We start from the raw sequence: 22,889 nt of genomic DNA on the forward strand, positions 1-22,889 counted from the left end.
AGAAGGAGACATTGAAAAAGCAAATGTGGGGAGGATATGGGTAACGGACAATGGAGGGGTCTATACTGAGGTAATAGCAATGATGAATCGAAACAATTGTTTGAATTGTTGCATATAAATCTATGATGGGGGGAATAAATAAATCTGTGATCAGCTCTATAAACTTTACCCTAATTCACAATAAAAAGCTAAAAAAATGTAATTAAAAAGAAAACAAAAACTCAACATATGTACAAATATGCCAGATACAATTGATGGATGGATTATCATAAGAGCCCCCAATAAAATGATCTTTTACTATAAAAAAGAGAGAAAAAGAAAAAAAAACTGAAGCTCTAGACTTGCTCTAGGCCTCTAGAAGTACTACTTTCACTTTCACAATCATCTTTTTAAATGAAACACCTTCCGTAATTCCTCATTTAAGTCATTTGGAAAATATTTATTTTTAGGTTATTAGAGACACAAAAATATTTGACAAAGTGAAATCATGTCATCAATACTTTGCTTAATTCCTTGTGAATTGGATGAAGGTTTAGAGAGCAAAAATCCGTTTTCCATTCAACAACTAACTCTTGAACATTTGTTTCATTGCATCCATTGCAATCCCCATTTAGCTCACTTCCTGCTGGGTTACTGGTTTCTACTCCCCCTTTCCTGGTCTTTCTAAATGCCGTCTTAGGATAGTCACTGCCGTTTTGATCTCAAATGACCGATTATTCTGAAGTATGAACCCCTCACCAGTGCCGTTGTTTCACTGAAAATGGAGCCCGACCTCAAAATTCAAAACTCATTGCCACCCAGTTCATTCTGGCTCATAGCAACCCTGCGGGGCAATGTATACCTCCCCCAGGGAGTTTCCAAAAGTATAAATTTTTTTTAAGACTATAAATCTTAACAAGAGTAGAAAGCTTCAGCGCCCGCAGGCCGGCTGGGCAGGGGCCTGGGCGCTCGGACGCCCACTGGCCTTGCCTTAGGCCCACCGCCCAGCCCCAGCCCGCGCGGCGACCCCTGTGCCGCCCCTGCTGTGGTCCTGCCGGGCGCCCGGTGTCCCTGGCGCTGGGCACGTGGGCCACTGAAATGGACCCCACCTGCTCAACCCCTTCGTCTGGGTTTCGTGCCCTTCTTTAAACAGTTCCTGGAGAGTCAACTCTGCAAAATCACCCGTATAGCAGTTCACCAGATGATGCTACAGCAATACCAACCTTTCCACCCTGTGCCAAGCCAGAACGCCCAGTACTCTGCCTGAAAAGCCCCTCCCCTTGGTCTTCGTCCACTACCCACAGGAAGCAGTTACAGAAGAAACCAACTCCACCCATTTTCACCATAAGGCAGAGTCTGGTATGCCTGGTCTTGGCACAAGGGACTCCATTTTGAGTTCGGATGCCTCCACCTTAGCTCTCAGAACTCAGCCCTCGCTGAACCGCAAGTTCTGAGAACCAAACATCCCCAGAGCCAGGACGTTCTTTGAAGATATGGTCACTCCACCTGTCCTTGACATTTAGATAAAATTAACGACCTTCTCCCTTCTGAAGCACCTGTGTGCGCAGACCTTCCCCAGCTTTGATCCTTCCCAGCTGTGCCTGCCAGCAGTGGGCATAAAAATGCTGCCAGGATTTTTTTCCCAGGCGCGGTTTCAATAGCTCAATACCCTGAGTTGCTGAACCCGCCCGCAAGCTTCTCAATAAAGCCTGCTTCTAAAACATTAAAATAAATAGATAGATAAATAGTAGGAAGCCTCAGCTTTCTCTAGTGTAGCAGCTGGTGGTTTCAAACTGCCAACCTGGCATTTATTTCCATAGCTGAAGGATGACGGAGAGTCGTAGTTGTGGGAAACTCACACTGAGGAAAATATGACTAGGACTCTAGTCCCTAAGTTATGACAGAGGGAATCTAGAAAGCTCGTATTCCACGGTAGGAAAGCCACCACTTTGGTTAAGTCAGAGACAAAGTCCAAGTACATTATCCTGCTTTAAATATCGTTCCCACAGCTTCTCCTGCCTTAAAGTGAGCACATGGTTGATCACATCTCCCTACAGAAGCAGACATCCTGTTATCATCTCTTCCTGCCATGTCACCCACCCCCCTCATACCTTCCCCCAATGCAAGTATTAAGCTTCCTCACCAATGAGCTTAGGGACCTTACTGTAGTTGCCACCCATCTTGTGACGTATGTAACTACTGGATATGCATGTCTTATGACTACCTATAAATATCCCAAGACAGTAAAGATTCCCCTCTCCTCCTAGTTCCACATGGAAATCAAGAGGGACTGGGGTGAGAGTGCGACTATGAAATATGCCTGACTCCTTCATTGTACTCTCTCTCTCCTACCTTTCCCATCCACTCTGACTTTACTACGATCTTCACATATCATCACCATGCAATTGCGCCTACTGACCCTTCAGTTGTTAGAGGCTGACTTCCTCTGACACATAGTCTCAGGGATTCCATCAGTCTTTATTCAAAAGATAAACCTGGACTTTTCTATGATTTTGAGTTATATTTCACATTCTTCTTCCAGCCTATGTAGGGCCTCTTTTTTTTTCCTTTTTTGTTTTAAATAATTTTATTGGGGGCTCTTACAGCTCTTATCACAATCCATCCATCCATCCATTGTGTCAAGCACATTTTTACATATGTTGCCATCATTTTCAAAACATTTTTGTTCTACTTGAGCCCTTGGTATCAGCTCATTTTCCCCACCCTCACTCCCTCATGACCCCTTGGTAATTTATAAATCTTTTTTTTTTCATGTCTTACACTGACTGCTGTCTCCCTTCACCCATTTTTCTGTTTTCTGTCCCCCTGGGAGGGGTTTATATGAGACCATTGTGTAGGTTCCCCCTTTCTCCCTGAATCTTCCCCTTACCCTCCTGGTATCGCTGTTCTCATTATTGATCTTGAGAGGTTTATCTGTCCTGAATTTCCTGTGTTGCAAGCTCTTATCTGTACCCGTGTACATGCTCTGATCTAGCAGGATTTGTAAGGTAGAATTGGGGTCATGATAGTGGTGGGGGGTGGGGGTCAAGGAAGTATTAAAGAAGTAGAGGAAAGTTGTATGTTTCATCGGTGTTATACTGCACCCTGACTGGCTCTTATCTTCCTTATGACCCTCTGTGAGGGGATGTCCAGTTGTCTACAGATGGGCTTTGGGTCTCCGCCCTCCCCCTCATTAACATCGATATTATGTAGGGCCTCAATGTGATCCCTTTCAGAGCAGTTAGTAGGAGTCGTTGGGTACTATCTAGTTCTTCTGAAAACCAAAAAACCAGAGCACAGCTGTCCCTGTGGGTTTCCGAGACTAATTGCTCATAGGAATAGAACGCCTCATTTTTGAGGCTAGTTGTTTCAAACTGCCAACTTGGCGCTTTAGCAGCCCAATCTGTAACCATGATGTCACAAGGGCTCCGCACTTCATCTGAAGATGCACTGAACCGTGGAGTCGGTGCTGACTCACACAGGCCCTGTGGGTTTCCGAGACAACTGGTGATTTTGAACAGCCGACCATGCAGATTGCAGCCCAACGCTTAACTACCACACCACCAGCTCCTGAGTTCTCCTGAAGCCACTGCCTGTGGTTTTCCCTATGATTTTCTCTTTGATGCCAATTAACATGTTGAAAGCAGTAGAATACAAACAAAGGAACACTCATACATGTACGACAAGTTAGGTAACTTCAAGTTTGTTCAGTTTGGTCAACCTATCTTAAAATGACTGGCGATCTCCCTAGTCGGCGAGCACGTGGCTCAAATGCAGTTACTGATTTTCTGAAGAATGTTTGACAGTTGCATGTAGACGACGTCTACTGCATTCGCAGAGGCCCAGCTAGATCTTTAGAAGTGGTATTGCTACCTCTTACCAAGCAACAAACACAGGTTTCAGAGTTTCTGTAAAACAGGTCAGCTTACTCCTGTGAATTTTACAAAACAGACTAGGAAATGTTGTCAGTTCCCCTCATGCATATCTTGCAAGACTTGGCGATTTCATCCCAAACATGCACGCCAGAAATGAGGCGGCAACACTCGGCAACAGTGAAGTGGTGCCTTCAGTTTCTCAAAATGTTGGTTAAAAACCAGATTCCGCATAGCGCCACTCATTGACATCGTACACGAGACCCTAAGGGGCCAAATCGGAGACCCAGCTTAAATGTCTGCAGGAAGGCAGACCAAGAAATAGCAACAGTGAATGTATAATTGATCTAGGACTCACGAGGGTGGGAGGGCGAGGGAGGGAGGGGAAAAAAGAAGAGCTGATACCAAGGGCTCAAGTGGAAAAGGTTTTGGAAATGTTGATGGCAGCGTATGTGCAAGTGTGCTTAATACAATTCAATGATAGATTGTTATAAGATTCATAAGAGCCCCCAATAAAATGATTAATAAGAAAGAAAGAAAGATCAGGATTTGCAGACACAATAAAGAGAAGCACAGTTGTCCTAAACCATACAGCACAACATTAAACAAGGTTTTCAGGGACAAGGAAAGACAAATGGGAGAGACTCATTTTCTCAAAGTGATCACGGAAGTTCTAAACTAGTTCCAGTGTATTCATTTTAAAACGGAAACCTCAAAGCAGCATCCTGGTGGGGGGCGGGAGCAGAACATCAAAGCCCAGGCTCATTTGTCAGAGATATAAAGAATTAGACTGAAACTTTGGTTTCTGTAAGATATGACAAAATAATACTAATTTATAAATTATCAAGGGTTCATGAGGGAGTGGGGAGTGGGGAATGGGGGCGGGGGGGAGCTGGTACCAAGAGCTCAAGTAGAAAGCAAGTGTTTTGAGAATGATGATGGCAAAAAAAAGAAAAAGAAATTTCAGTTTCTGAGTCAACTAATATTCCTTGCAGAAAGTTGATCTATTGAGATTTTAATCTACAGCACAGAGAATTTTTAAATGGCCACATTTGTGTCTCTAGACTGTTCTTCACAAAACTACGCTAAGCAAATATATAGACAAGCAACCACTTGAGCCCCATCAGGGAACTCTATGATCCCCGTACATGGCAGATTCCAATTTCCGAGAAGGTTTGTGTTTGTCCAAAGTTTAGGACTTTGGGTTTGAGTTTGTCCAAAGTTTGGGTTGGGTCATTGAAAAATGGTTTGGGAGCCACATCTGACCTCCTCTGCTGCACGAGGGAGGAGAATTCATCTCCATGCCAACCCAAGGCCAATTGCCACAAGGCAGAGGTCAGATAAGCCTCTCACCTCCCATATTTCTTCATCCTGTTCTGACATCAACCATTCCTCCCATGACACTCTACTTCTTTGTTGGATTCGAACATGTGTTGCAATGGCTACACAGAACTCACATGCAACCTTCACAACGATAGGGAAGTTCACATCAGCCAGCATTAGAAAACATTAAGAATACACTCACTGATCCACAGCAGTGCCTCTCTTCAGCCAGCAGCCAAGTCTCTCTCGTGCTCTCAGCCCCTTAGGCGGGTGGTCTCTTGGCCTCTGTAGGCCAAGAAGCTCCCTCACTGCCTCACAGTCTTTGCACTGTCCCCCTGCGCTGTTGCATGATCGCCTTGTCACAGCCTCTGGTCTCGATGTGGCGTGACGCTGCTTCAGGCAGAAATGTTGAACGTGATTTGCTGCTTGCTCTTCTTCCTTAACGGTCTCAGGAATTTTCTCTTCTTGCTTCTGAGCCGGCTTCCCTCTGAGAGCCAAGGGATGGCAAACCCGACCCATACCCGAGTGAGCATCCTCCACACTTGTCTTGCACAGATCCACTCAATCTTTTGGTAGGGGTTGTAGAGAAATGGACAGAGGAGCCATATCAAGACATTTCACTTTATCCCAGATCAGTAAAGTCCCGATGGGGTTTGGACAGTGTGTTATTTAAACGGCAGTGCATGCAATTGCAGAGGTACGGCAGCCTGACCTCTGCTCCAACTCTCACCATTTGTGACACCATTCATCCTCCCATGGGTACATTTCTCAGCTCCTGCAGCCATCCTGCCACCACTGTCTCATGCCATCCTTTTTTTTGCTCCTCCTCCCCCTCTATCTTTTTTTTTTTTTCTGGCTTTGACTTTTCAGTTTGCTCAATGTTTTTTTTTTTAATCATTTTATTAGGGGCTCGTACAACTCTTATCACAATCCATACATACATCAATTGTGTAAAGCACATTTGTACACTCATTGCCCTCATCATTCTCAGAACATGTGCTCTCCACTTAAGCCCCTGGCATCAGCTCCTCATTTCCCCCTCCCTCCCCCCTCCCTCATGAACCCTTGATAATTTATAAGTTATTATTTTGTCATATCTTGCACTGTCCGATGTCTCCCTTCACCCACTTTTCTGTTGTCCGTCCCCCAGGGAGGAGGTCACATGTAGATCCTTGTAATTGGTTCCCTCTTCCTACTCCACCTTCCCTCCACCCTCCCAGTACCGCCACTCTCACCACTGGTCCTGTCCTCCATCTTTTTTCAGCAGTTTGATTAGCACGTTATGCAGATGTCATACAATTCAGCGATTCCATCACACCATGAAGAGTTGCGTAGGTGTGACCCTCGTCAATTCTAGAACACTTTCTCCTTCCTTGTAATCGTTGTAATTATTTTTTCTAATCATGCCCAAAACTCTACACATCGGAATATTCTACTTGTATAATTCAGTGTCATTGATTAGACTCTCTGTGCTGTACAGCCACTATTGATATCCTTTTCCAAATGATTCCGCCACCATTGACGTAAACCCAATGCCCCTACACAACCACTCTTTCCTCTTCCCCTATGGTAACCGCGGGTCAAGTTTGGTTTCTTTCTTTCTTCCCCGTGGTTTTCTTGATATAGTATTCACATATCATACACTTCCATGGCTAAATTGCTTTTAAAATCACAATCCATTCTAGTGCTCCCTCCTGCATTCATTGTTTGCTCCCAAAATGTCCTTACCCTTCCTCTCTCCCACTCCCCACCGGTGCATTCCCTCTGAGCCCTGGCTGTGTTATTATCTCTATGCCTCTGCTCCTCCTGTGCTTCACAAGCTGGGAAACCCACTGGAAACAATAATAAAAAGCCAAAATAATGCGGTAAGGATAAACTACTAATAATAGAAAGATAAAAATACAAACAGTGAGTAAGCTCACCATAAACATTTTAAAAACCAAGGAAGAAATGTTTGTCATGAACAAGCAAGAAATACTTGCGTCATCCCTAAAAAGCAGTGATGAACGCATGAAGCACATCGCCGCACGGGAAGAACTGGAGGAAATTATGCAAGTGAAGTCAGCCAAGCACAAAGGACAAGCACTACATGAGTCCGCTGAGGTAAGCTCAAAAAAGAATTCAAAAGGGGCACAGGGAAGAAGATGCTGTATACACACGTCCCTGGGGTGAGGCCCAGGTAATATGGCAGGGGCCAGATTAAACCCAGGTATACATATGGGATATATATGGTAGCCCATTAAAAGGGAGGATGGAAAAAGGTATGGGTAGCCAGGGGAACAGGGCACTAACCCACACAGGGGGAGGGTGATGATTGTGTCTCCACAGGGAAAGAGAGACAAGACTTCAACCCGGAGCTGCAAGACAAGAACACAACACATTGACATGAAGCAGGGAACCGATAGAGGCCTGAGGGGCCAGCCCCATTACTAACTCAGTGGACAGCACCACCCGCCCCCCAAGAAGAATTCGCTTCAGAGGACAGCACTGACGCTACAGCTCAAGAAGAGGGGTAGAGGACTGCTTTGGTCAGAGCACACAGGAGCCAACCAGGGGGCATAGGGGGGGGGGAAGGAAAAGAGTGACGCACATCCTGGCTCATCAAGCCCTGAGGACAGTGTTCCTGCTCAGAAGAGCAAAGCACAGAGATGACCACAGGGCCGGCCCCAACATGGGACACAGCGTTCCTCATTGACCCATAGCACCATTGGGACAACACTAGAGACACACGGCGGGAATTGTGCCCGCCATGAGCTCACCACGCTGAAGCCAGCCTCTGGGGGCATCCAGCAGAGCAGCGGGAGAAGCAGAGCGATGAAGTCCCCAGGGATAGAGGCGGTGCCAGGGCAAGGCACCCCATCAGACTTGACTGGAAAGCACCTGTGAAGGAAAACAAACAAACAGACCCTGAACTATTCATATGTTTATGTGGGTATGTGTGTTGTTGTTGTAGCTATTGTTTTACTTTCTGTTGGTGCTTCTTGGTACTTGATCTTGTGATGGTACATAACATGTCTACCTGGAAGGGATAGGTGGAGTAAGCAGGCCAGAAAAGAGAACAGCGGGATGACAGTTCCAGGAGACATGGGGGTAGGGGTGACGGGGGAAAAGAAGAGGATGTTATGTTAACAAGCCCAGGGACAAGGGAATAACAAGTGATCCAAAATCAGCCTCAAGGAGGGCATGGGAGGTCTGGCAGGGTTGCATCAAGGGCAATGTAACTGACAGGAATTCCTAAAACCCTAACGAAGGCAGAATATGATAGTGGGACAAGAGGAAGGTACAAAGAAACAGAGGCAAAGGGTAGTCATAGAGATTTAAATACAGACATACAAAGATGTAAATACATTTATATATGACGAGGGGGGAATAGATCTATGTACATATATTTATGGGTTTAGTATTAAGGAAACAGATGGACTCCCTCAACACAAGAACACTTTGTTCTAACAATTTGGCAGTCTGAGATGCTCACCTGCCTGGCACGATCGCTGATGACAATGAGTGCACAGGCAAATGTGGTGAAGAAAGCTGATGGTGCCCAGCTACTAAAAGACATAGCACATGAAGTCTTACAGACCTGAAGATAAACAGCCATCTAGCTGAGAGACAATAAAACCCACATGAAAGAAGCACACCGGCCTGTCCCAACTAGATCACTGAGAACAAAGTAGACATAAGCAAATGTGGTGAAGAAAGCTGATGGTGCCCGGCTATCAAATGATATAGCACCGGGGGTCTTAAAGGCTTGAAGACAATTGGGCGGCCATCTAACTAAGAAACAGCAAAGCCCACAAGGAAGAAGCACACCAGCCTACCCTGATGCGAATGCTGAAGACAAAGCGGGTGCATGAGCAAGTGTGGTGAAGAAAGCTGATGGTGCCTAGCTGTTAAAATATATAGACTCTGGGGTCCCATAGGCTGGAAGATAAACAAGGGACCATCTAACTGAAAAATAACAAAGCCCACATGGAAAATGCACACCAGCCTGTGAGGTGACAAGGCATCAAAGGGATCAGGTATCAGGCATCAAAGACTAAAAAAAAAAAAATCATCGCATTGTGAATGAGGGGGAGTGCAGAGTGGGGACCCAGGGCCTATCTAGGGGAAACTGGACATCCCCTTGCAGAAGGGTTGTGGGAAGGTGACAAACCAGTCAGAGTGTAGTGTAGCAATGATGAAACATACAATTTTCCTCTGGTTCTTGAATGCTTCCCCTCCCCCCACAATCATGATCCCAATTCTACCGTACATAACCAGCTGGACCAGGAGAGGTACACTGGCATGGAGAGGAACTGGAAATACGGGGAATCCAGGACAGATGAGCCCCTCAGGAACAGTGGTGAGAGTGGCGATATCAGGAAGGTGGAGGGAGGGTGAGGGAGAAAGGGGAAACAAGTGACAAGGTCTACATGTAACCTCCTCCCTGGAGGACGGACAGCGGAGAACTGGGTGAGGAAGGCATCGGATGGTGTAAGATATGATAAAATAATTATTATTTATAAATTATCAAGGGTTCGGAAGGAAGGGTGAGGGGGGAGCGGGGAGGAAGGAGAAAATGAGGAGCTGATGCCAGGAGCTCAGGTGGAGAGTGGGTGTTTTGATAATGATGATAGCGACATATGTTCAAATGTGCTGGACACAAATGATGTATGTATGGATTGTAAAAAGAGTTGTATGAGCCCCTAATAAAATGATTTTTTTTTTAAAGAAAAGAAATACTTGCGTTTAGAACAAATTCAAGTTGGGTCAAGAGGGAGGTCAACTGACCCATTATCAAGTTTGATCCAGCGTAGTCAAGATTACAGTGATCTCTGTCTGATAGTAAAGTTTTCAAGAGCCTCACCTGTGGCTAGAGAGGACCGGCCAGCAGTTTAATCTGACTCGATACTCTGCAGATGGGTTTGGGGCTCCCGCTGTCCTCCACAGCCTTCTACAAATTGGGTGTTCACAATTTAAGCTCTGATACTTTCCCCTTGGTCATATTTGGATTTTGTTATTTTCATTTTTGGATCACACAAGCCGGTGTGCTTCTTCCATGTGGTCTTAATTAACTCCTCACTTAGACAGCTGCTTGTTCGAATACAAGCCTTTAAGACCCAGACACTATGCTGATTGATAGACGGGCACCATCTGCGTTCTTCACCACACTTTGCTGTAGCTCCCTTATCTTCAGTGATCCTTTCATGAAGGTGGGTATCGAGCAGGGCCATGTTACCAGGACTGTTCTTGGATTGGGCCTAACGTTAAGTGGGAGCCAGAATCCATCTGCTTGTCCCTGATTAACGCACCACTCAGGTTTACTTTGGCAGTCTTTTTATGGTGAACTCAAACCCCCATAAAACCAACTACCCCAAAGGCAGCAACAAACCAAGCAGCAAACAAGCAAATCATAAAACAAAAACAAACAAACAAAAGGCAGGAAAACAAAACCCCATAGAAACAAAACAGTGAGTCCGGTTGTGGAGACTCTGGCGTCCTACGACTTTTCATGGAAGAGATGTCAGGAGAAAGTGTGGTGAGCTAAGGAGTGCCCGCGGTCGCGACCGCACCACTTCCTTCAAGGGCAGAGCCCCAGCTCCAAGTACATGAAGCTGAATGTGGGCGGGGCCCTCCACTACACCACCATGCAGACGCTGACCTAGCAGCACACCTTGCTGAAGTCCATATTCAGTGGGCGAGTGGAGGTGCTTACCGACAGTGAAGGCTGGATCCTCATTGACCGGTGTGGGAAGCACCTCGGTACAATTCTCAACCACCTTCGTGACGGGGCAGTCCCCCTGCCTGAGTTGCTGCTGGCAGAAGCGAAGTACTACCTGTCCAGGGCCTGGTGGAAGAGTGCCAGGCTGCTCTACAAAACAAGGACACGTATGAGCCTTTCTGCAAAGTTCGCATCATCACCTCACCGGAGGAGGAGAAGCTGACCGCACGTCCAATGAACCCGCCGTGAAGCTGCTGCACAACAAAAGTTAATGACAAGCGCTCGTGCACCAGCAATTCTGACGACCGCATGTGGAAAACATTGAACTGTCCGCTACGCTGCCTCTGCGCTTCAATGGGAGGGTGCGCTTCATGTAGGACGTCACTGGGGACGAGATCTGTTGCTGGTCCTTCTATGGCCAGGGCCGAAAGATTGCAGAAGTCTGCTGCATCTCCATCGTCTATGCCACCGAGAAAAATCAGACCAAGGTGGAGTTTCCCGAAGCCCGGATTTACGAGGAGACCCTGAACATTCTGCTGTATGAGGCCCAGGACGGCCCGGGGCCTGACAACGCGCTGCCGGAGCCCAGGGGCGCTGCCGGCCTCTGACACCACCTGGGCGAGGATGAGGAGCGAGAGTGCATGGAGCGGGTGCGGTGGCGCATCCACATCAAGCGCCCAGACGACCGTGCTCACCTCCACCAGTGAGCCGGCCACCCACTGCCCCTCCCCGTGTGCGTCTGTCTGTCTGTCACGCCTTTGTAACGGGCCAGACTGTGATTGTGATGTTTCTGAGTAGTGCGTGATCTGCCTTTCCCGGTGAGTGTGCAGTTGTTGAACACGTGGTGTGTCTAAGGTTCTGCCTTTTGTGAGGACCCAGAAGCTCACGGAGCCAGGCTTTCGTGGTCCCCGAGAAGAGGGGCGTGTGGGTGGGATGTGTCTGAGAGCTCTGGTTTGCAGTGTTCATTTTTGTGGCTGTTGACTACCTGCTTGACCTCTGGGGGGTCAGGCCTGTGCCTGTGAGTCACTGCAGTGTGGAGGTGCGAGTGGACCCGGGTGCCTCTCAGTGGCTGGCTTTGAGGGGCGAGCCTGTGGCCCAGTTTTGTTAATGTGCTTGGTAAGGACTCTCCCTCCCGGGCACGGTGGCCGTCCACAGCTGCCCCAGGGAGCTTTCCTGGCCCCACTGTGAGCTCAGCTGCCGCTCCCCTCTGGCTTGTACACAGTAAAGTGTGGCAGTCAGTTAGCTGGTTGCCGAAGATGTGCGCACACCGTGGGGTGGGCCCAGAGGGCCCCCAGGTCTGGGACAGGTGGTCGTAGTTACTCAGCTCCGGCGGGGCCCAGAGTGCGCTGCGACGTGCGCACAGCGGTGGACACTAGAGGAGGTCCAGGAGTTAGGAGGAGGTGCGGAGGTGTGTAAGGTCATGCCCGTGTGTAGTCGGCTTCGAGGGAAACGTCACTGTTTTAAACCAAAGCTATTACCAGGGAGCGTGTCTTCCAGACCCGAGCTTTTCTATTTGGGGAGGGTTTTTGCAGCTTAGCCTTTCGTAGGCACTGCCCTCCCTGTTTCAGTGGTCTGCCTTTCCTCCGTCCCAGCAGTATGCAGTGAACACTTGAAAACAATCAGGACGGGACCCCCAGCCACATCTTGGCTGAATGCAGTTTTAAACTGTCCTGTGCTGAGGTTTTCGCTAAGGCCCAAGCAGAAGGGCTTACAGAAATAATGTTTTGTCGATTTTTATACGGTTTCATTTTAAAACACCAACCCTGCTGTTTGGGTTGGACTTTTGTAGGAAGTTTTTTAAGTGAATTGTCATGGGTTCCGATGTTTTCCTGTAGGAATGGAAAAGTCATGCCATGAAGAGTGCTTTCTAAATGTTGGTGTGAAGAGTAGGTTTTGTCACCGATTTGTTGTGGTTTCTGTGCCTTTGGACCTAAGGCTCCTGGCCCCTGTCCTTTCCCGTCTTGGCTTCCCCGGGACATTCCCAGTGACAGCATGGCGAGCAGGATACAGTTATTTAAGCGCTATCCCAGAGAAAGGTATTTGGTTTTTCTAATGAGCTTCAAAACAAAATGGAGATCGCATTTAAGGTCAGGTGTAAGTGAGCAGAGTCCCTGGGCCCTCAACCATCCCCCCAAGCCGGGGGGCACGACCAACAGTCACCCTGCTCCAGAACCTGTCCGTCTCCGCTCACACCCGTGCCGTTTCACAAGCAGCCACTGTCGGTTGTGTAAGCATCTGTGCGATTGTGTCAAATAAAAGTGTTGTAAATGCAAACCAAGAAAAAGAAACAAGACAACAGAGCATTGTCAATCAACCCCTCGGTGTTTAAGGTGATTGACAGGTAACATCAATTTCCCCAATGGCACCGCACTCTGGATCCGTCGGTAGGTGGCGTCCATGCGAGCACAGCTCCACCACACAGCCTGGAGTAGCCGCCTGCACGGTTCCATCTCCCATTCCATTGAGCCCCCTAAGCGTGGGGATTGGTGCCAGGGGAAAACTTCTTGGATCCAGTCTTACAAGTGTAGACCACTGCCCAACACATCAAAACCTGTCATATCACTGCATGGGGAGCATTGAGGTACTAAATATATGAGGATTCTAGGTCCCTTTCCACTGGACATCGCCAAGCCAAGGGTTTCCCTAAGATCCAAGGACTACCATTTCCACAGCCCTGGGGTGGCCACTCTGCTTCCTCTCTCAACAAGTGCCCCAGTCCTCTAGTCCTCTGCAGAAGCAGGGCTCAGTGTTTTTGAGCCGGGTCTCCATGTTAAGTCCATCTGGTGTGTAGCACCTGTGTGATGCCCTGCTGCCTGCAAGGTCAGCATCCAAGGTCATCATGGTGCTTAGTCCATGGTGTGGTTCACCGAGGGTTGAGCAGAAACTTCTTCGGAGGGTCTCCCCAGGAACATCAATTCCAGTCCATTGTCCCCTTAGGTCCCAACACTCACTGTTTAGCATCCCTTCTCGATGTGAGGCTTCCTCTCCCCAGTCACCCACCGCACTCACCAACAGAGCTCGCAGTGTCTCCTCCACAGTGTAGATGCGCCCCTCCCCTGGTCTGAGCTTGATTTTCCGGCCAGGTTCTCTTTCCATTTTTATTGATTAGTCCCAGCCTTGTCTCAATGTTGTATAGCCTTGCGTGATGGTCGTCTCCCTTTCCCCCGTCTAGAAGGAGTGACCCAGACAGCGTGAGGTCTCCTCCTTCAACTTGGCTCTCGTGCAGTGTGCAAAAGGGAGGTGATGTATGGGCCCTGGCCAGTAGGTAGCCTTCTCCCCTTCTTTTCAGGAATTGGTCCCTAATGCTTGTTTAATTGCTATTTCTCTGCATAGACGTGCACTAATACAGTACTTGTCCTTTTGTGATTGGCTTACTTCACTCAGCATCGTGGTTTCCAGGTCCTTCCATGCCATGCAATGTTTTATGCTTTCATCACTGGTTTTCAGTGTGTACCAGAGTCTCATTATCTGTCCTTCCACTGTTGGGCATTTGGGCCGCTTCCAGTGTCTCACTATTGTGAAGTGTGCTGCTATGAGCCTGGGAGGGAGCACACACCTCCACTCGTGTTGTGTCTCCTGTTTCTTTAGGGTACATGCCTCAGAGTGGCATTGCTAGACCACATGGGATTTCAGTTCCCATTTGCTTTAAGTATTGCCATATTGCTCTCCACGGTGGCATGCATGTTACCACTTGCTCTGTCTTGTGAGTCTAGGAGGTTCTCAGCACTGGGGTCCCAGGTGCAAAGGATGGACTTCACTCCAGCCTCTTCTTCCTGGTGGTATGAGATCACTCTCAATCTCTTTGGGATCGGCTCTTTTGAGCCTAGCAGGATGACAGATTTTACCAATATCTTTGGCAGGCTACAGTCATCTAATTTGCATAGTAATCGACCAATACCTGCAGGGGTTTTACATGCCTTATTTGCATAGTAGATGTTAACCAATTCTTCTACAAGAACATGGCCCAGCAAATAATCTTAGAACTATAAACTCAGGGCCAGAAAGGCCATATATAAAAAGAACCCCACTGCCTTGCAGTATATAGAGGTGATGACAAACTTTCAGTCCAGAGGTCACCATGGGAGAGTTTGAAAGATCCATGCCCGTTGGAAGATTGAGTCAGATTAATGGATACACAATATGGGAATGATAAACACCTTGGACGGCACACCAGGTTACACTCTATTGCCAACACAAACGTTGGCAGTTCAAACCTACCCAGTGGCACTAAGGAAGAAAGGCCTTGCGACATATGCCCATAAAGTTCACAGCTACGTGAACTATTGAACTTGGGGCTACTCAGTAACACACAGTGTTGCCATGAGCCAGAATCAACAGCCATGGTTTTTTTTAATTTTGTTTTTAATGGAGAGGATGACTAATGAGTTAAGTAATCTGACCTAGACACTTAACCAACTTGCTCGTTTCTATGGGAAACTATGTTCTGAGAAATGAACTTTGGGAACACAACCAATTTTCAAGTTGGGACTGCTGCCTTGCGGTATTATTGTAATATTATGTAATATTATGATATTTTTTTCTTGCTGAGGAAGTAAAAGACTGGACGAACCGATTTCCTGTGGTTAGTGCTGGAGTGGATATTTGAAATACACATTTGGAAAAGGAACACACAAATTGTAACTTTGCCTTTGAAATTAGTTTTAAGAATAGTATAATATCATTTCATCTATGAATATAAATGCAAAATTTTGTAAATAAACTATCACTTATCCAAATGTCAAGCTGGATTTCAAGAGCAACACATCACAAACAAGAACAGTTAATCCTAGGAATGCTGGGGTGTTTCAATATAGAAACTCATTAATATAACTCACCATATTAATAGTCTAAGTAAGAAGTACAGTATCTTAATTGATCCTTTTTTTTAATTGATACTTTTAAGAAAGTATTTGATAAGGTTCAACATCAGTCATCAGTAAGGTTTAATGACGTGGGGGCAGCCGGAGCTTAGCTTTGTGAGCTGCTACTTCATGACAATCATTTTTAGTAAACAAAGAGGAGAAAGGGACTTCCTTTTTTAATGAAGACATTTTAGATTTATCCCTTTATTTATTTTTTTGGGGGGGGCGGGCATTGGAAACCAAGAATTCCCATGACCACCACTCTTATTTGACAAAGTTCTGGAGGTCTTGACCAATACTACCAGGAAGTGAAATAAATAAGAAATGCAAGATTGGAAGAGACAAATAAAACAAATTATTCGCAGATGACATAATTGTCTTCTTAAAATAATCAATGAAATTAACAGACTCTTAGAGCCAGCAAGAGCATTCAACAAAGTAGCTATATACGAGGTCAAGTCACCAAAGGTGGTGGGTGGATGGGCGGGAGAATCACTAGTATTTTACTACACCAACAATAGCCAATTTGAAGATTTGCTATGAATGTAAAATACGTAATTAAAAAAACAGCATTCAATTTGGACCTAAGAACTAACAAAGTATTCAAAGATCTTAGTGGAAAAATAGCTTACTTCTAATAAAAGACATAGAAGATGATTTGAATAGAGAAATAGTTCATACTCCAGTGAGATGAGTTAATATTATAAAGATATCCATTTTCTACACAGTAATGTACAATTCAATATATTACTCATAGAAATCTGACTGATGTTTTGTGGGGGTTTTTTTGGGGGGGGGACTAAAAGGCCTCCTACTTTAATTTGTAAATTACATATTTGGTATGTTTTTATCATTTTAATGAGGGATCTAGCAATGCTTATCACAATCCATACATCAATTGTATCAGGCATATTTGTACATATGTTGCCATCATTCTTTTCTAGACATTTACTTTCTATTGAGCCCTTGGGATCAGCTCCTTTCTTTTCTCCCTCCTTCCCCCTCCCTTCATGACCCCTTGATAGATTATAAAATATCACTATTTTCATATCTCATACTGACCGCTGTCTCCCTTCCCCCATGGTTTCTGTTGTTCTTCCCCGTGTGTGTGTGTGTGTGTGTGTGTTTGTGTGTCGATCATTATGATCGGTTCCCGTTCTTCCCCTCTTCCACACCCCTTCTCCCTTCCCATCTGCTCTCTTTCTTCCCATTCCTGCTTCTGGGTTGCCTGTGTCCTGAGCAATTATCTCTTACCTTTACAATAAAGATCCCGATAAGTTTACCTCAAAATTGCATGAGACACAAGACAACAGATGTCTAAGTCAACACCCAAATGGAAGAGGAGCAAGTGTCTTATCCTTTCAGAAGATTAAATTTACTACAAAAGCATTATTTTAAAAAAAACCAGTTTAGTATTAGGGTAAAAAACAGACAAATACATCAATGGAATGAAATTAAAACTCAGAGACAGACTTACATATACCAGAATTTTATCTATGGTAAATGTAACTAAAGAGAAAAATGAATTGTACCCCTAAGACCCCAAACCATGATGAATCCTAAATAGATTTTAAAGACCTAAATGTGAAAAGTAAAACTATAAATTTACTGGAAGAAAATTGTTGGAGAATGTTTTTTGTGATGCAGAGATGGAAAATAACAATTTTCAAAATCACAACCCACATGGGGGGGGAGGTCATTTTGTGCACAAGTAATTTGTTTTTTAGAAGAATTGGCACAAGGTAGATCCCTAGGAAGTAGAGCTTAAATATGTCCCAGTGTTCAGCTTTTCCACCCCCCTGAGCCACTCTATCATCCCTGACTTCAACTACTAACTACTCTCCCTGCAGTGTTCAGGCTCCACACCGAAGAACCTCCCAGAACTCACGCATCACAAAAGGACTGGCTCAGGAGGGGTTGAGGACAGCAAGTCCCAAAAGCATGGGTCAGAGATTAGTCCGGAAGATTCTTCTCACTCATGTGGAGGCAGGGGCTGACCAACCAAACTGGCAGATCAGATGACAGGCTGTTGACTCACCAGGCGGTGGAAGCTGGCACATCAAGTCAGATGATAGGCTGCTGTCTCAAGTCCCAAGAATCAGAGGTCAGACAAAGACAGGCCCGGTGCAGGACTGAGCGCAAGAGACTGAACTTTGTCAAAGCCTTTCTCTATAGTGGGTGCACATCAGACCCCAAGGAAAGTAAGGGTAGTGATCTGAGTCACACCCTCAAGTAAGGTGGTAACTCAAGGTACATCCAGTCGGAATCCTGCCTTATTGACACAATGGACAATTCATGCCACAGTGAGACCATAGCCATAGATAGAACAGTCATAGGACGCCACGAAGTGGAAGGCAGTGGCTAGAGGGGCTTCGATGGATCAATCACAGCACAATACAAAATGGAGGACTACGGCTGGGCTAGTCCTGCTCGGTGCAAGTGGCAAACATGCATGTTGGAATCGCCCGCAGGGAGGCGAATCCTCATATTCGTGTGATGAACAGCCATGGTCCGTGATGACGTATGCTTTAGGAGTTGACTTGCTTCATATTGTCTTACTCAGCATTCCCTTCTTCCATGTCCCTGTGGCTTGGACCTTAACACATATAAAACATAACCTGAGGATGTATATATTTTTGCATGCAGTGAAAGGAGCACTTTTGGGCACGTCTGACCAGGGTAAAGCAAGACTCCTGACTCATTGGGAACAACTTGACTGTGGAGGACAGTTCCCACCTTCAGAGGCAATGTTCACAATCTCTCCAATAATTCTATATGTTCTGGCAAGTTTCTATATGAAGTAGGACCCAACTCCTTTCATCCTTAACTCAGCTTCTCTCCTGAGTGTGCTAATTCCCCAAATGCCACAACTACATGGTGTTCCGATCTTTGGAATTCATAAGCATTGAACTGTTTTGCAGCTGGATTAAACAGTTTAGGGCAACTCAGTTTCCTGTAAGGATAGAGTCCCAGTGAAACTGTGAAGTGAGAGGTGTGGACATTGCAGGGCCCTTTGTTGGTTCTTCATAGGCTGTTTGGAAGTGCAGGTTTTCAGTCAGCGATGCCTCTTCACTGTATCTGCTGTTTTCCTGAAGGAGAGCTGTACAGGGAGGCTTGGCAGGCCCAGCTTCAATGGATGTGCAGTGAGGGTGTAGTCAATAAGCCCCAGGTAAAAAGAGATCTGTAAAAACAGGGCCTAGCTTAGCTTATAATGAATGGCATTATGTTAGGAGAAGAAATTTTCCAGTCATTCAGTTATGATCATTTCAAGCAGACTGCAGCATGTGAACCATAATCAGCTTTGAAAGTTCGTACACATGCGCTTGACATGATGGATGGATGGATTGTGATAAGAGTTGTACAAGCCCCCAATAAAATGATTTTTAAAAGTTGTTTTATAAAGTATTTTTATTACTATATCAATTCCAACCCTTTTGTTTTATACAAGCCAATTCCTACCTGATTTTATGAGCATATTTTTATGGGGGGTTTTTTGCTCAACATTTTGCATTGATAGACAAGGCCATTTTTACATTGTTACTGAGTTTATGAAAGTCTGCCTTGACTGATTAATGACAGAAGATACATTATGAACAGTCTTTGAGTCAAACTTATTATTTGTGCACAAAAGGTTTGCTGCCTTTCTGGAGTCTGAGGCTGCTAAACCAGTTAAGAACATAATTTCAGGCAGTTAAAATATACACTAATATAAAGTCCTCTGCTTATTTGGTTAAGCAACTCGTAAAAATCTGCCATTCTTTTTTTTTCCTGGTGAAAATTCATTCGTTTATTTATTTTTATTGTTTTATTAAGGGCCCATGCAAAAAATCTGCTTTTCTTCAGAAAAGAAAATGCAACCCATGGTCTCTAGCTTTATGAAGTACGGGATGGTGTGCAGGAACAAGGCCTCATCCCTCCCTAGTTTTCCTACTTTCAAGTCCCGTCGTGTACCCATGGACTACTTGGCTTTTCAATAAATAAACCTCAAATGGCAAAGCAGTAACCAACTTGATAAACTTGTGATAGGGGAAGCTTCCTGTAATTAATCACAATAAATAACTGTTTACAATTTGGAGAATTGCACTTAAAAAAAAGGTTCTGGTGTAGAATGAAACTGAAAAATACAGTATTAGTTGCAAATAAAACTGAAGAATTTTAGAACAACTTGAAAATCAATTTGTTTCAATAAAGTGACTTTTTGGGGTAGTGATCATTGTTTTGTATTCAAAAGTATTGAATTTAGAAATCAGTTGTCTGAGACTGCCTTTGTATGTTACCCATGTGTTTTTAAATAACTGGTAATCCTCACACTGATAAACATTTTTAATAAAAAATGGAGGCCTAGAGTGAGGAAGTTCATGTCAAACAATTCACTACACCATATCTTGACAAAACAAAATTAAGAATCTCTATCCAATGAAGTTCATCAAGAAAAAAATAAGTAAGCAGACAATAGGATGTGAAATTTTTGAAATGCTCAATTCTGACCAAGTATTGATAGTACTTTTTCCCTCAAGAATTCGGGACAATCAACAAGAAAAAGGCAACAACTCCAAGAGGCAAAGAATATGAGACGGATCCTATCGGATCACCTTGTGTGAGTGATTACATTATATTACATTACGGAGGAACAATCGTCAAATATTTGCCAATTCACTGAGAATCACAGCCTAACCAAGGAGACATAGAAACTAACCGTCACACTCACCATCCAAATGCTGGTGAGGGTGTTGAAAAACTGAGACTCCCACACTGCTGGTGAGAATCTAAAATGGCACGACCACCTGGGGAAACAGTTTGGCCATTTCATAAAAAAATCACCTTATAATTTCGATCAACTCCTAGGTATTTTGCAAGAGAAATGAAGGTTATGTTAATGAAAACACTGGACATCAATGCTCATGTAACAGACAAAACTGGAAAAACCCCACTGCCTCTCAGCAGATGAGCGCATGGTCACGCTGCGGAATACAAGTGGTCTCAACCTACAATGTATTCGGTCACGACCAACCACAGTTACGGCCTTCACCTGCCTTTGTTTTTTCTTTACTACATTTCTTTATCATTGTTTATTTCTTAATCATAAGTCATATATACATGTATGCTAAGATAATCTATACATATATATATTTCCAACCCTAAATAACAAATCAAGATAGAATTTATGAAGATGCTGATAATTAAAGGGAATAATAATGACTGCTTTCTTAATGAGCTAGTTGATTGACTTCAGAACTGACTTACGAAGGAACGGTAGGGATTGAACTCAGCGTAAGTCAGAACTACTGGGATTCACTCAACGGAATACTCGTTGGCAATAAAAAAACCTTGCAATGCCAGGGATGAGGATGAAAATCATTATGCTACATGAGGGAGCCAGGCAGAAAGAGCACTTCCGTCCTTTTTTCACTTACATGGAATCCTAGAGCATGCAAAGCGGTCTATGATGGCAGGGGGCAGGTCCAGCCAGGGGGCAGATGACAAAGGCGTGCAAATAAGCAATGGGGGATGATGGCTATGTTTAGCACAGTGACTGTGGTATGATTTTCACAGCTGAACATAGATGTCAAAATCTACCCAAAACCCAGGGTTAATGAACAGCAAGTAGAATAAGTTTTGGGGGGAGGGGGAAAGTGGTGGTGGGGGCGTACAAAGGAGCCGATGTCAAGGAGTCCATGCAGAAGGAGATTGTCTGGAATCTGATAGCAATTGTGCAACGCTGCTTGAACATGATTGAACTATGGGGTCATTCCACGGTTCATTTTGATATATGGTATAAAATCCCAATTAATTAAAAAAAGAAAACTTACCAAACTGTACACTCTAACATGTGCACCTTAATGTATGTGCATCAGACCTCAGGAAAGCTGGTTTTTAAAAAGACAAACAAAAATCTACGCAATGTAATCTTGGAGACGCACTAAAAACATTATCTTACTAACTCTCCTTAAAGCCCTAAGAAGGAGACCCTATTACTACCACCCTCCTCATTTTAGCAGAGGGTAAATTGAGAACAAAGGGCAGCGGTGACTTTCCTAAGGGTCAAAGCTAGCAGGTAACAAAGTCGGGACTCTGCGCTTGGGGCAGCACCGTCTTGTCTGGGTGGCTGCTGACCATTGGAGAGGCTGGTGGGGTGGGAGGGATATGGAGGACTTCCCTGCACTGTTGGTAGGAGACTGGGGAACCACTCTGAAACGCATTCTGGCAGTGCTTTGTCACTCAGATCCTCATAGACCCGAAGACTCCACACATTTGCATCTGGCGATCGATGCAAAATGTCAAAACATAGCAAAATAAACCAAGACCAGTTCCATCGCTGTCAAGCCAGTGGCTCGTGGGGATCAGAGTCGAATACCGCCGGGTAGAACTGAGCTCCACGGGATGCTCGCGTCTGTAGAGGCGGTTCTACTCGGTCACTCGGCGGGGCGGAGTCAGGATCCACCGAAGAGTACGCAGAGCCATTCTGACCAGCGGAGATGGGCAGGCCTTTCTTTCTCAGAGCCGCTGAATGGATTCAAACCATCAACCTTAAGGGGGGCAGTCAATCACAAATTGCTTGTCCCACCCAGGGATCTTGACATCAACCTGGGCATAAATACATCTCCCAAAGAAATCCTCTAAGGGTACCCAAGGAGCTGGTATTACAATATTTCTTGACGTATTATTTGTGGAGATGGGGAACTGCTGATTACCTGGCATTCATTAATGGAATCATGAGTGGGCAAAACCCAGTGCCCATTCATACAATTTCTTTTTTTCTCGCCAAACAGTTTTACTGGCACATAATTTACAGATCATACGATTGAGTAGTTCAATCATATCAAGAGGAATTGTAGAATCACATCTACTTAGAGCACCCCACCCCCACCCCACGGTTAAACCGTCTTCAACATCAGCTGTGTGATCACAATCAGTTCTAGTGCTCCCTCCACCACCACCCCTCATTAGCTACTCCCGAATCCCCCTTCCCTGCCTTTTGCCCATCCCAGACCCCTGCGTTCCCGATAACTGATAACATCAGTTATTATCATTGTGTAGCCACTTCTATGCTTCACTGCTGAGGACCCCCCACAGGAAAAAATGAAAAACAAATTGCACTAAGGCGGTAAGCATAAGATCACATTAGTGTAAAGACAGAAATAGAAACAAGGC

At 45.2% G+C, this 22,889-nt stretch overlaps 2 pseudogenes; both read left to right on the top strand.

Moving 5' to 3' along the window:
• The first annotated feature begins 10,665 nt into the window (after positions 1–10,665).
• On the top strand, positions 10,666–11,582 carry LOC142458055 (BTB/POZ domain-containing adapter for CUL3-mediated RhoA degradation protein 3 pseudogene; annotated as a pseudogene).
• A 6,603-nt stretch (positions 11,583–18,185) lies between these two features.
• LOC142458056 (ORM1-like protein 1 pseudogene) lies at positions 18,186–18,646 on the top strand (annotated as a pseudogene).
• The last annotated feature ends 4,243 nt before the right edge of the window (positions 18,647–22,889 follow it).

This window comes from Tenrec ecaudatus, chromosome 10, assembly GCF_050624435.1.
Source record: "Tenrec ecaudatus isolate mTenEca1 chromosome 10, mTenEca1.hap1, whole genome shotgun sequence".
NCBI lineage: Eukaryota > Metazoa > Chordata > Mammalia > Afrosoricida > Tenrecidae > Tenrec > Tenrec ecaudatus.